We start from the raw sequence: 13,190 nt of genomic DNA, 5'->3' as shown, positions 1-13,190 counted from the left end.
TAGTTTCATCCCCTGAAGTAACAAATGCGAACACATTTGGTATAATGTTCCTCATTTTACTCTAATTTCATACAAACATATCCAAGTTGTAAACATATACATTTTCTTTTACTTTTGTTCTCTAACAACAATAACAAAAAATGTTATCATACCAAATACTGCTCTGTAACATTATTTTTTCATTTAAAAGTAAACTTTCTCCAGGTCAGTACAGGTAGCATAACATACTTTTCATAGGTAGGTAGCATTCTATAGTTTTGCTGTATTATATTTTATTCAATAATTCACCATATGGATAAAATTCAATAGTTTGATAGGATTTCACCACCATAAACAATGTTGCATCCAATTTTTGCTGGTGCTCTTACTTTAATAGGATATGCTCCAAAAATAAGAATGGCTAAAATATATTCATAATTTTAAATTTTACCAGATGTTATCTGATTAATTTTCAAAAAAAAGTTACTCAATCACATCCCTCCACAAAAAAAATCTAAAATTTCTCATCTCTCTAAACTCTTTCCAGTACTGGATATTATAAACATGTTGCCAATCAAATATATGAATTTGATACTTCATTTTTTATTTTCCTCACATGGGCAGGCTCCAGGAATCAAACCCGGGTCTCCAGCATGGCAGGTGAGAATTCTGCCACTGAGCCACTGTGGCACTGCCCAATAGTTCAATTTTAAAGTTATCCTATTTTCTTTTTGACTTTAACTATGAGTCCAATTCCTATTGATTCTAATTCTTTTGCTTCTTAGGTGTGAATCAACTTATTTCCACAAGATGTGGAAAGTGCTGGAAACCATATTTTTCCCAGAAATTCTTTGACTTTTGATTTTAGGGATGTTACTCTTCATCAGTGAGTATTCCGTATCTGAAAAAATCAACGTATTCTCCAAAGGCTTTTGAATTTTGATTCTTGTTTGTATCTCTTTCCTCTCTTTAAAATTTGAAGTAAATTTAATGAAGTTAGAATTTCATGAGCTGGATAAGAGAAAATTTCAAGGATACTAACATTTATTGAACCAAGACACACAATGCGCCTTGATAATTAATTTCATTTATTGTTTCCTATGTTCTTCATGTGCATTTTCAAAAAGGATTTTTTTATTCTGTGCTGTACATGAGAGGACCACAACTTAGGGGAATGAAGTAATCAGGAAGTAGAGGTGCTGAAATGAGGACCCGAGCTCTAAGACTTTAAAGCTCCTACATTTCAGCTACACCAAATTGTTTCCCAAGGGCTCTGAATTTAATACATCGGTGTCAGCAATAAATTGCCTGTGAGATTCAAACTAGCCATTTCCTAAAGATGCAGGTTGTTAAACATGAAAGCATCTTACTAGGAGAAGCTGTGTTCTCTCATTCTCTGTGAATGTTATGCAAAAACATGTGGCTCAGTCTGGTTAGAATAGGTTGGCCCAAACCTGAGGAAGGCACAATGCAATCCCTCTGTAATATCTGAGCAAGTTAAAATCTGGTCAAGGAAATGACAATCTGCCTTTAATAAACTTCTTGACCTACACTTTTCTGTAGGCAAGGGGAAAGTTACTTAGGTGAGGAAAGTACAAAATAACTTCTTGAGGAGTAAGAAAGCAGGGAGCAGACCTCCAATTCAAAGTCGGAAAACTAGAAGAAAAGACTCTAGAGTAGTTCACATTATACTCAAGACACGCCAGATATGGTCAATATCTTACCAAAAGTAAGCAATTATGGCCTTGTCCTAACTTAATAAATAGAGACACATAGCTGTGGACAGTAATTTTTATTACTGTTGACACCTTAAAGATTGATGTCCAACCTTGATATCTTCTACATAATGATCTAAGAACATTGCCTTTGTCTATTTCACATTTGAAATAGCTTTTCTTCTTTTCCACCCATATAACCCCTACCCCCCATTTTAATACACACTTGGCATTACCACTTCTGCTATGCAAAGGGTAGCTGTAGAGAACTTATAATGTTCTGTATATCATATAATCTGGAGACTGTCTACTGTACCTACCCTGAGCTTGGCTGGATACCACAGCACCATATCGTAGAATGAGGAGTCTCCTAAAAGCAATGAAAACTACTTAGGAAGGTAAGTGACTGTGCAATAAAAATATATGTAACAGTGCATTTATGAAGTGCCTACTATATTATGTGGCACATAATGTGAATTGTTTCTCTTTATGTATCTTTAAGATATTTTAGTCTCAATTTATAGGCAAGGAAACCAAGTCTCAGAAAATACTAAGTAATAACTTGCTCAAGGGGGCATATAGATAGTTGTTGATAGAAGTCCATTTGTTAAGCCCAATGCATTGAGTCCAACTGATAGAGAATAGAATTACACTCTCAAGAAAGGTAAAAAGCAGTGATATAGTCTCTCTAGGGTTGTCATGACCTACCGTAATGAGTTAAAAGAAAACTGAGGCACTTATAGTAATTAATATGATGGGCTTATTGAAACGGAGTTGCTAACAGGGAGATCTCAAAACAGAGAAAGAGTCTTAAAATAATTAGTAAGTGTGCAACAGTGGCTCAGTGGCAGAATTCTCGCCTGCCATGCCAGAGACCCAAGTTCGTTTTCCGGAGCCTGCCCATGCCAAAAAAAAAAAAAAAGAGAGATTAGCAAGATACATTAACTTATAATTAGGGAATTTCCAAATGGGGAAATTACAATAATTGTTTGACATTTAGATTCATTTTACGAAGGAGGATCTTACAAAGTAGGGAATGATTAGAGATTGGTTAATATAGTATATGTGTCTGTTTTGGATAGATATCTCCACTGGACGGAAACCAGCTCATTTTCAGTTGTTGCTTAAATAGCAACTTTTGCAGGGTACATTCCTTCTTCTCGGAAAACCCCAAAGTCCCTGTCACTTCTCAGAAAAGGGGGCTGCTATCAGGAGTCCAATGTAGGCAGCCAGTTTATTTATTGAACATAGATTATGATAGATACTTCTTGATAGAGGTCCAGAGCTATTTGTTAAGCACAATATAATGTGTCCCTTTACTATAGAATAGAATTCCTCTACCAATCAGTGTGAAAGGCAGTGACATTGTCTCCTTGGGCATGTAATGGCCTACAGACAAATGATAACAGTGTAAAACTGTAGAAATATAATTCCTATCTAAATGCCCTTCTCATACCCTCTTTCCCACAGTGAATATAAGGGCAAGTAGAAGAAGAAGAAGGTTTCCTATATGCTTGCTAATATTACAACTTTGTGAGGACCTAATTGAAACCTGGCCAAGGAGACAGAAATTAGCATATTTGAGCACTTGAATCAAATATCTGATTTTTGTGCCACTGAGCAGCTGCATCCAAGGAATGGAACATTCCAAAGTTGAGCTAGAAGAGCCATGACTCTTATCCTACCTTGTGTTTGGGCAAGGCAGAAAAGCCATGGAAGAAAAATGGAAAACAAAACAAAACAAGGAGGTGTAAGGGTAGTTCAGTGGTAATATTCTCGTCTGCCATGCGGGAGACCGGGGTTCAATTCGTGATCCATGCACTTTCCAAAACAAACAAACAAGCAACAACAAAAAACCCAAACAAACAAAAAGTCAACAAATGGTGCTGCAATAATGGGATACCCACATGGAAAAAGAATGAAATGTGATCCCCGCCATACAGTATACATGCAAAACGAAGCAAAACAAAGCACAGAACTAAAGTCAAGAGAACTGGATTAGTCTCTGCTCAGTGATTAAGATGAATCAGTGTTACTGCCTTTGGCCAAGTCATTTAACCTCTTTGAGTTGCAGTTTTCTTATCAGTAAAACAAGGATATTAAAAACTAGAACAATCACTTTAAGTTTTTAAAATTTTCTCTTTCTGTGAGTTTACAATCCTAAGATAAAATGTCCCTTCAAGATATCTCCGGAAGTCATAGTTTCACTAAACCAGCATCCTTCCTCTTTATACCAGTACTTTAACAGACCTCTCTTATGAGGATGTGCAGTCATTGTTCTTTGCTGTAAACAATAGATTGCACACTGGCTAGGGCAAGCAACCAACTATAAAAGGTTCAAGCAGAGAAGGATACCAGGTAAGAATTTCTTGGAGGGCTAGCAGACATACTCAGAAGTTATTCTGTCACAACCTGTATTAAATCACAGGAGGAGAGGGGTTTGGTGGAAGTGGGGAAGTGGATAAGAGTAAAACAGATGGAAGGGAGGGGACTTCTTTTGACAAAAAGGCACCTAGGACACAGGGGCATTGTTACTTGGGACACAGGGATTCTGCTATGTCTCTCACTCTTCCCAGGAGGCAGGTTCACATGTGTTGCCGTCCTCACATCACTCACTTCCCAGCCCTTGTCCCATCAGTGCTTCTTATTGGCAGAAGCCAGGACACGTGCCTGCACCCAGCGGCAGAGTGTCTGGAGATGGGAATTTTTTGGACTTGGGAAGGCAGAATTCATAAATTGAGAGAATGGACTAAGTGTTAGGGAGGTCTTAAAAGATGCCAAGTCAGCAGCAGTTGAGACTACCCACTGTGGCTGTGAAATAAATGCTGACTGTGAGCTCATCTTCCACCCTGAAGATTTTTAAAGGAAGCTCGAGTATTAAGTAAACAATATTAATATTGGAACTCTTTAACAGATGCAGCTGTAAACCTCTGCCTTTTAAAAGAGAAGATAGCTAAGCAAAGCATAATATTTTCCTCATGACACAAGCTTTTTAAAATATAAATATCCAATATTATAACATAGTATAAGAGAATTGATTAATCATTTTCTGAATCCCTGAATTCAACAATCATAAAAGAACTGATCACTTATAAAACCAATTGCATTTAGTGGGCCTTCTTCCATTTCTAATAATCAAGGAAGTTATGAAATATCCTGGAGTCAGACGTGTCTAGGTTCAAATTGTAGCAGGAGAAACTTGGATGTTTTAATAACATTCCTAATGATTATATATGATGAATGTGAAGTATGGCTCACTTGCCCCAAGTATTGTTAGGTTCTCATAGAATGATTGTGGGCATTGTACATCTGCTTTGTTTTATCTGACTGTTCTCTTGTTGTAAAACTGCTTATTGTTTCTTTTTCTGATCATGCCTGCCTGTCACTCTGTTGCTTAGAGCTCTCCCACTTTGTTTTTTCAACTCTGCTATGAGATTTCTTTGTTAAGAACATTAGGTTAATAACTCTTTAGCTTATTGATTGCTCAGTTAAAGGGTCTCCATCAATCCTGTGTTGTCTGTTGCCATAAAGGACCCCCACCCCTCTCAATCTGGACTTTAAACCTCGAATTTCTCATTGCTTCCGTTTGGTGTTTCCAGAATCCTAGCCTGCCTCACAAAGATTGGGAGGTAGATTCTAATGCTTAATTAAACATCTTATTGGGCAAAGGTTAAAATGAGGAACGACAACAACAAAAGGGATTTTTCTCTCCTCATTTGCAAGTAGGAAGAGATTTGGAGCCAGAGAAATCTTCCTTGAATCTCAGCCAATTCATTTATTACTCAAGGATCTTTAAACAAGATGGTTAACTTCTCTGAAAGATTTTCCTGAACAATTGCCAACTTGCAAGGCTTCTGTGCAAATTAGAGATGCACAACAGTCCTGGGATAATTAAGTCCTAGCATGTAGTTGGTGCTCCATAAATACTGGCTGTCCTATTCATTGCTAATGGAGACCGAACCAATGGATAATGTTAGCCCCCTTAAGAAGTGGATGCTGACTGAGAATGAGGTGGGAAAAGACACCCCGGAGAAAATCTTGTTCAAGGTCAGCCTTGTCAGCCCGCCAGGAAGCAAGGACCTTTAAATTCATAGTGTCATTTTCTCTTCCTAAAAGTACAGTTTGGCATATATTTGCTTTTTAAATTAAAGTGAACTAAAATTAATTTCATTACGGGAATCTGATAGTCCTTAAGACACTCGAGACTCCTGAGTGTCACCAAACTAGTATCAGAAACCTTGGCAAAATACCAGCAGGGAAATCAAAGGTAGCTAAGTGGCTGCCTGTGGGGCTGGGGGTGAGGGGGCAGGGGATGGTTATGTATAATTTGACTCCCTTTGACATTTTGTCAAAACATTGTGCCTCCAACAGACATTTGAAGCCTGATTAGTTTTGAAAAATCCTTAAAGACCTGCCTTGTGTTTCTAAGCCAGCAGTTTATATTTTTGAAAGCTACTTAACATTATTTAAATTTTATTTAAATATTCAGTAGAGCGTTGTTATTAAGCATTAATTTGCACACTTAGTTTGGGTGAATGTGGATTTTGTAGCTGTTAATGGTCTGATATGGACCTGCGCTATGTGAAAGGACAGAAGATATGAGTAAAGTCAAACCTGGAGTTGCCGTGTTCTTTGGACGTGTCCTTGTTTTTCCAAAAGAGGAGTTAGAAGAATAGCCCTTTAAGGGGTGGTAAATTACCGATATCCACGTTTTTTCCTATGAGGTCTGCCAGTCCCAAGGTGATAGTTCCTCTAGTCAGTATCTCAACCTTCTTAATTTCTTCCTGTCCCTTGAGTCTCAACTGGTGGTCTCCCAACCACTCTGACATCATCACATCTGTGAGTGCACATTCTCTTCCATATATCTTGAGGGATCTAGATCATCCCAGGGAAAAAGCTCTTAAATTGCCACGTGTTATGTGCTTTAAAATATTTATAAAGTAATCTTACATAAAAATTTCTCCCTCTCTTGTTTCTTAAGCTTCTGGCTCAAATTTTGTCATTTCAATTTCCTTGATTTCAAGAGACTTCATATCCTGTATTCTACAAAGGCAGACACTAGATCTTTCTTTTCTATGTTGAACCTGAAAGTTTCTTGTGAGTCTTGTGAATTGTTAGTTTTCACTTAGTAATTTTCTGTACCTCAGCCAGATTTAGCAACAGCAACTGGTAGCCAGTCAAAATAGCACATTCCTTTCCAAAAACCTTGAAATCTCAACCCTATCTCTGTATCCTTGGTTAAATTCTAAGACTGTTTATCTATTTACCTGTTTATCTTCCTTCCTTCCTTTGTTCCTTCCTACCAACATGCCTAACTTTATCTGTCTACTATTGATCTATCTGTCATCTAAATATATCTTATCTATCTAATCATTAATTTTAAACTCTATATTGTCTGCGCCTAACCCATCTGCACACAGCTGTCCTTTCATTTAATTTATTCCTTGGGTAAAATTCTCTTTATTTTGCCCCTCTTGGCACCTCCTTTTCATTAACAAATCCATTTGAAAATGTTTTTACCTACTGGCTGTAACATTTATTGATAAGGATCTAGAAAGTCTGTTGTTGGGGACTTCTGTTCAGAGAAAAGAACTAAAATGAAATTTTGTCTGGAGTTTCCCAATGATACTTAATGTGACTTGAAAAAAGGGTCACTGTTGCAGTGAAATTGAAATATAAGTCTTTCAAGTGGGTTTTATGTAGCTCATACACCACTCTCATTATTCAGAAAGCAAAGGGAACAAATGATCTTTCAGAAGACACAATAAAAAAGTATTTAAAAGTGTGTAATGGTTTAGCTTTATGTGCACCTTTATTAGCTTGTCTGTGAATGAGTATATGAGAGAAAAAGAAACAGAAAGGACAAGAATGCTACTTTTTTTGTTGAGGGAGTTAAAACAAGATATTGCATAATAGAACCTCAGTTAATTTAATTCAACCAGCCTCAATAATATCATGCCTTCTGCAGAATAAGACATCTGAAAAGAAAGATATTTTAAATGCTTTGAGTCACAGTAAAACAGTCTGTCTCTTGAAACACGCTCAAGTGTGCCTGCCCACATATAGATACACATGGACAAATGCATAAACACACACCACGACACTGCACATCCAGACACATGTTTTAATAAACTGTAAATGGAAAAAATAATCTAGGATGAAATAACTTGGGAAATATGGATTCAAAATATCAGCTTTAAATAGATTTCCACCATCTTTTCTACAAATTTTTACTGGAGTTGCTGTTTTAGCTTTAATATTTAAGATAATTTATATATTGTATTTAGAAAGTGAGATTTTTAAAATAATGCCTTTCTTAGTAAAGATTCCAGAGACTAGCAGGCCATTCAGGGATGATTACATAATCACTATTACATAATGACATAATTACATATATTTTGTGTGTATGTATATGATTACATATACATTATGACGTGGACATGATACTGAGTATCTTTACGTCTGGATATTTCCATTTCTATTGCTACTTTCTCTTTTAATAATCACTTAATGGCAGATACTTACTGGGTATTATGGTTTATTGGTGTTGCTCTAGGCATGAGATAGTATTATTTGAATGAAATTATATATATAATTCAATATAATAAATAATAAATAATAATTATATATAAATATAAAAGCTAAATGTGTATGTGTGTTAGATTTCGAGAGAGTTGAATTGGACATTTTTATGCAAAATCAAAAGTGGTTGTAAGGGATATGGGTTTTTTGGAGAGCATTTTTCATATATTTATATCTATTTTTTTTTTTGTCTGTTGAGTTCTCATCACATAACCAACCTTACTTTTATTACAATAGAATTTCATTGCTAGAGCAGTTTCTGGTATAGGACAGAAACATAAATAAATAAGTAAATAAATGACATAACGTAAAAATCTATATTATTTAAGAAGTATCAATCAAAATATGATTGCAGATAAAATTCCGTTTGGTATAACAACTAGGAGTAGAGACATTAACATTTAAAATATTAATTAAATTGATATTCATTTAACTATTTTTATGTATTCTCAACAGTAATATCATGCAAACATTTTAGTAGAACTTTCATTGGTAATATAACATTTTAGTTAAATGGTGAGGTTGGGGAATCCAATGCTTTCATTAATTAAACTTTCCTGGCAACTAAGTATTTTTTGCATTTAAATTTGCAACTACCCAGACCAATGTTGTAAATGTGGGTACTTTATTAAGACTGTGCCTTTAAACTGTCTTTTGGAAGTGGATGTATCTCAACTTCTTAGCATTATAAATATATCATCATGTATGATATAAACTCTCTTTAAACTGATACATCTGCTTTTGGCCATGACAGTGTAACAAGAACTGGACTTAACCACTTACTGTTAAAAACTAGAAAATAAGACAAAATATATGGAACTACAATTTTCTAACATTGGACAGTAGGCAGTGCTGGCCTGTCTTTGAGAGAAGGGAACAAATTTGATGTGATCTATGATCACTTTGGCTTTCTGCCTAAAGAAAAATGTAAAAATGTATGACCAGAGAAAAGAATCCCAAACAAATTTCAGTGGAAACATGGAGTCGAGGACAAGGATATAAGAGTATAGTGAGGATGAGTCAATTGCAAAGTTTCCAGGCAGAGTTGGGAAAACTAGGGAGCTATTCATAAAAAGAGTTCCACATGGATGCATAACGATTTCCTCTTTTTTTTGCTGAATTCTCAGTCATGCATTCATGTAGTGAATCTTCTCAGAGTTGGAAAAAGAAAGACCAGAAAACAGTAAACTGAGCAATTCTCAAAGCTCTTGCAAAATAGGAAGATGTTCAAATTCCAACCAGTGTAGAGTCCCCAGTGATCATCTTGATTCAATAGACTCAGAAAGAATGCCTTAGTAGTAGAGGTAGGCTGTTCCTGGAGAGAAAACTACTCTAGCAAAGAGTATACCCAGTAAAGATTATAAACAGGTCCTGAAAGGATCAACAGGCAGGTTAAACGTCTGCCAAAACCAATCCCAAACAACATTCCATAAAGGAAACAACAAAATCCAGACACTCAGCAGTGTAACATCCAAAATGTGCAGAAACCAATAAAATATTACCAAGCATTCCAAAAAGGAAAAAAATTAGACCCATATCTAAGAGAAAACTCATTCCATGGAGACAGAGATGACAGGGATCAGGAAATTAGCACACAAATACATTAAAGCAATTATACTATGTTCAAATATGTAAAAAAAAAACATGAATTTACAGTAAAGGGAAAGGGATGATATAAAAAATTGCATGGAATTTTTAGAGATAAAAAACAATATCAGAAGAATTTCACTACATGGATCAAGAATAGTTAGTGCAGAAAAAATAGAGAACATGCAAACATAGTAATAGAATATGCCCAAAGTGAGAGAAAAAAATAAGCACAATTTTAATAATGTGTGGGACAATTTCAAGTGATATAACATATGTGAAATAGGAATCCCAGAAGGAGAGGGGAGGAGAAGCCTCTTAAAGAAACAAAGCTGGATTTTTTCCCAACTGTTATGAAAATTATAACTCTACAAATCAAAGAAGCTCAATCAATTCAAGCAGGATGAACAAACCCAACCCACTAACCCTCAAAATGTGCCAAGGCACAATCGTTATCAAATTGCTGAAAACCATAAAAAGAAAAGATCTTAAAATCAGCCAAAGGAAAAAGACACATTATTTACAGAGGAAATTTTCTGTACACATTGAGTACATTTCTTTGTATACTTCTTATAAGAAATGATGCAATCCAAAGACAATTGAATGACAACTTTAAAGGGCTGAAAGAAATTGTCCAACTAGAAATTTACGACCACTGAAGATACTCTTCAGAAATGAAGGGTACTTGTAGAAATGTTGAATTCAGGTGGAAGAAATATTATACCAGATGGAAACATGGACTGACACAAAGTAATGAAGGTCACCAAAAATGTCATTAAATACAAAATATTTTCTCTTTTTAAAAGTTCTTTAAAACATGGTTGACCATTAAAGGGAAAATATGTGAATGTGTTGTTGGGATAATAATATATGTATAAAATTAAAATATGACAACAATAACACTACAGAAGAAGCAAATAAAAAAGCATATTGAGAAACATAAAAAAGCATGACAAAAAGAAAACAGAATTGTGGCTATTAAGCCAACTAGAGTAATAAAATGGATTATAACCAAAAGGGGAGGATAAAAGGAAAAATGAGCAAAAGAGAAAAGTAAAAATAAATAACAAAATGGTAAGTGATAACCCCAATTGTATTGGTAATTGCATTAAATGTAAATGCTCTAAACACTGCAAATGAAAGAAAAGGTTGTTAGCCTAGATTACAAAACCAAGGATGCTATTTCTGCTGTCTACAATATACCTATTCCAAATATAAAAAAATATGAGGTAAAAGTAAAGTTATGGAAAAAGTTATATTATGCAAAGCTGTGCTGCCTCTGTTTATATTATTTATAATAATTGCAAATCATTTAACTATATTAATTAACTTTACTGATAAACAGACTTAAGAACAAGGACTGTTGCTGGAGATAAAGGGAATGTTTCTTAAGGATAAAGGGGTCAGTCAATTCATGAATTAGGAAAAAAACATACTGCATGTCAATGCAGCCACTGAGAAATAGATCTGTTGAATTCTGGAGCTTAACATACATGAAACAAAATCTGACAGAACTGAAAGGAGGAATCAAATATAATTATATTTGAAGATATCTACTTTCTTCTCTCTGTTATTAAAAGAACAACTAGACAGAACATCAGTAAGTGTATAGAACTATTGCATTATACCATCAATCAACTTGAAGTGACATTTATAGAAATCTTCACTCAACAGAAACAGTATACACATTCCTTTCAATTTTATGTGAGGAATTCACCAAGGGTGACAATATGCTGGGCATTAAATAAGTCTCAATGTGTTTTCTGTTCACACTTGAATAAATGTAGAAATAAGCATTGGAAAGGTGTCATAAAATAAATAATTTATAAGTGACACTATAAACATATAAACCCATGGGCCAAAGAAAAAATTGCAATGTAAGTTTGTAAATATGTTGAATTAAGTGCAAAAAAACAACGTATTAAAATTTTGGAGTTGCAGGTACATTGATACTAGGAGGGAAATATTAAGGCTTTTAAATGTCTGCATTATATTATAAAAATTCTAAAATAAATGATCTTAGTTTTTGCAATAATAATCTAAGGAAAGAAGAATGAAGTCAATACAGTAAAAAAGAAGAAAGCAAATAATAAATATAAAAACAGAAATCAATAAAATTAAAAATATGAAAACACTAGCTTGTTATTTGAAAGCATGTAGCTAAAATGATTATAAAAGAGAAAGAATATATACATTACTATTAGTTGGAATGAAAGAATGGACAGAGTTTCAGATCCTTTAGATACTAAAAGGATAATAAGGGACAATTTTATGTTAATACATTTGACACCTTAGAAAAATGGGCAAGATCCTTGAGACATACAAATTACCAAAACTGACACAAGAATAAAAAGAGAATCTAAATAGCTTTATTCACCAAATAAATTGAATTTGTGGCTAAACATTTTTTTATACAAAGAATACTCCAGGCCCAGACTACATTACTGTTAAATTTTAACAAACATTTAAAGGAGAAATAGGCTCCATTCTGCACCAACATTTTCAGAAAACAGACGAGAGGAAAACACATCCTAGCTCACATTATGAGTTTTTAATAAGTCAATGCCAAGAGAAAACTACAGACATGGGCTTATATAAAATTGAATTCTATTAAGAAATAAAAGAATGAAGTACTGATACATGCAACAATATGGTATGAATTTCAAAAATAGTATGCTGGATGAAATAACCTATTCAGAATATGTATTGTCTGATTATTTTTGCATGAACTCTAGAAGAGACAAATCTAATCTCTAATGAGAGAAAGCATATATATCAGTGCTTGGGCCAGGGATGGAGGAGAAATGTTTAGGGATATTGGTACTTTTCTATAACTTCTTTGTGATTGTGGTTACATGGGGATGTACATTTTCAAAACTTATCAAAATATACAATTAATATCGATGCATTTTATTGTATATACAGTACAACAAAATGAGTTTTTTAGAAATGATCATAAAATTGTTAAGAAAAAAATTGGAGGGAAAGCCTTTGCTTTTAGACTTACATTGATTTAATTCATATTCATAAGAAAACCACATCATGCATAATAACAGTAGTTTTAATAACAACCTACATTCATTGAGTGCTTGCCATCTGACAAGCTCTGCTCTAGAAATCTTAGATCCATTAACTCATTTAATATTCACAACAATTCTGTTAGGTAGGGATAATTATGTTCCCCATTCTATGAACGAGGAAAAGTATAGAATCTAAACACGGAAACTAACCCAAGATCTCACTGACAATAAGTGGTGTAGCCAACATTTATTCCCAGGCACTTTGGATCCACAGGCTGTTTTAACCACTAGATGAATCTCTCCTATG

The 13,190-nt window shown here is 34.4% G+C and overlaps 1 long non-coding RNA gene across 1 annotated transcript in view; it reads right to left on the bottom strand.

Moving 5' to 3' along the window:
* Positions 1-13,190, bottom strand: part of LOC143663551 (uncharacterized) — a 36,937-nt gene that overhangs the window by 3,130 nt on the left and 20,617 nt on the right. Inside the window, exon 2 of the long non-coding RNA XR_013166025.1 lies at positions 2,015-2,064. This is a non-coding gene — a long non-coding RNA (uncharacterized LOC143663551). The remainder of the gene's footprint in view (positions 1-2,014; positions 2,065-13,190) is intronic.

Source organism: Tamandua tetradactyla, chromosome 19 (assembly GCF_023851605.1).
Source record: "Tamandua tetradactyla isolate mTamTet1 chromosome 19, mTamTet1.pri, whole genome shotgun sequence".
Taxonomy (NCBI): domain Eukaryota; kingdom Metazoa; phylum Chordata; class Mammalia; order Pilosa; family Myrmecophagidae; genus Tamandua; species Tamandua tetradactyla.
Note: the sequence above shows the minus strand (reverse complement) of the source record. Positions and strands in the feature narration are given on the sequence as shown.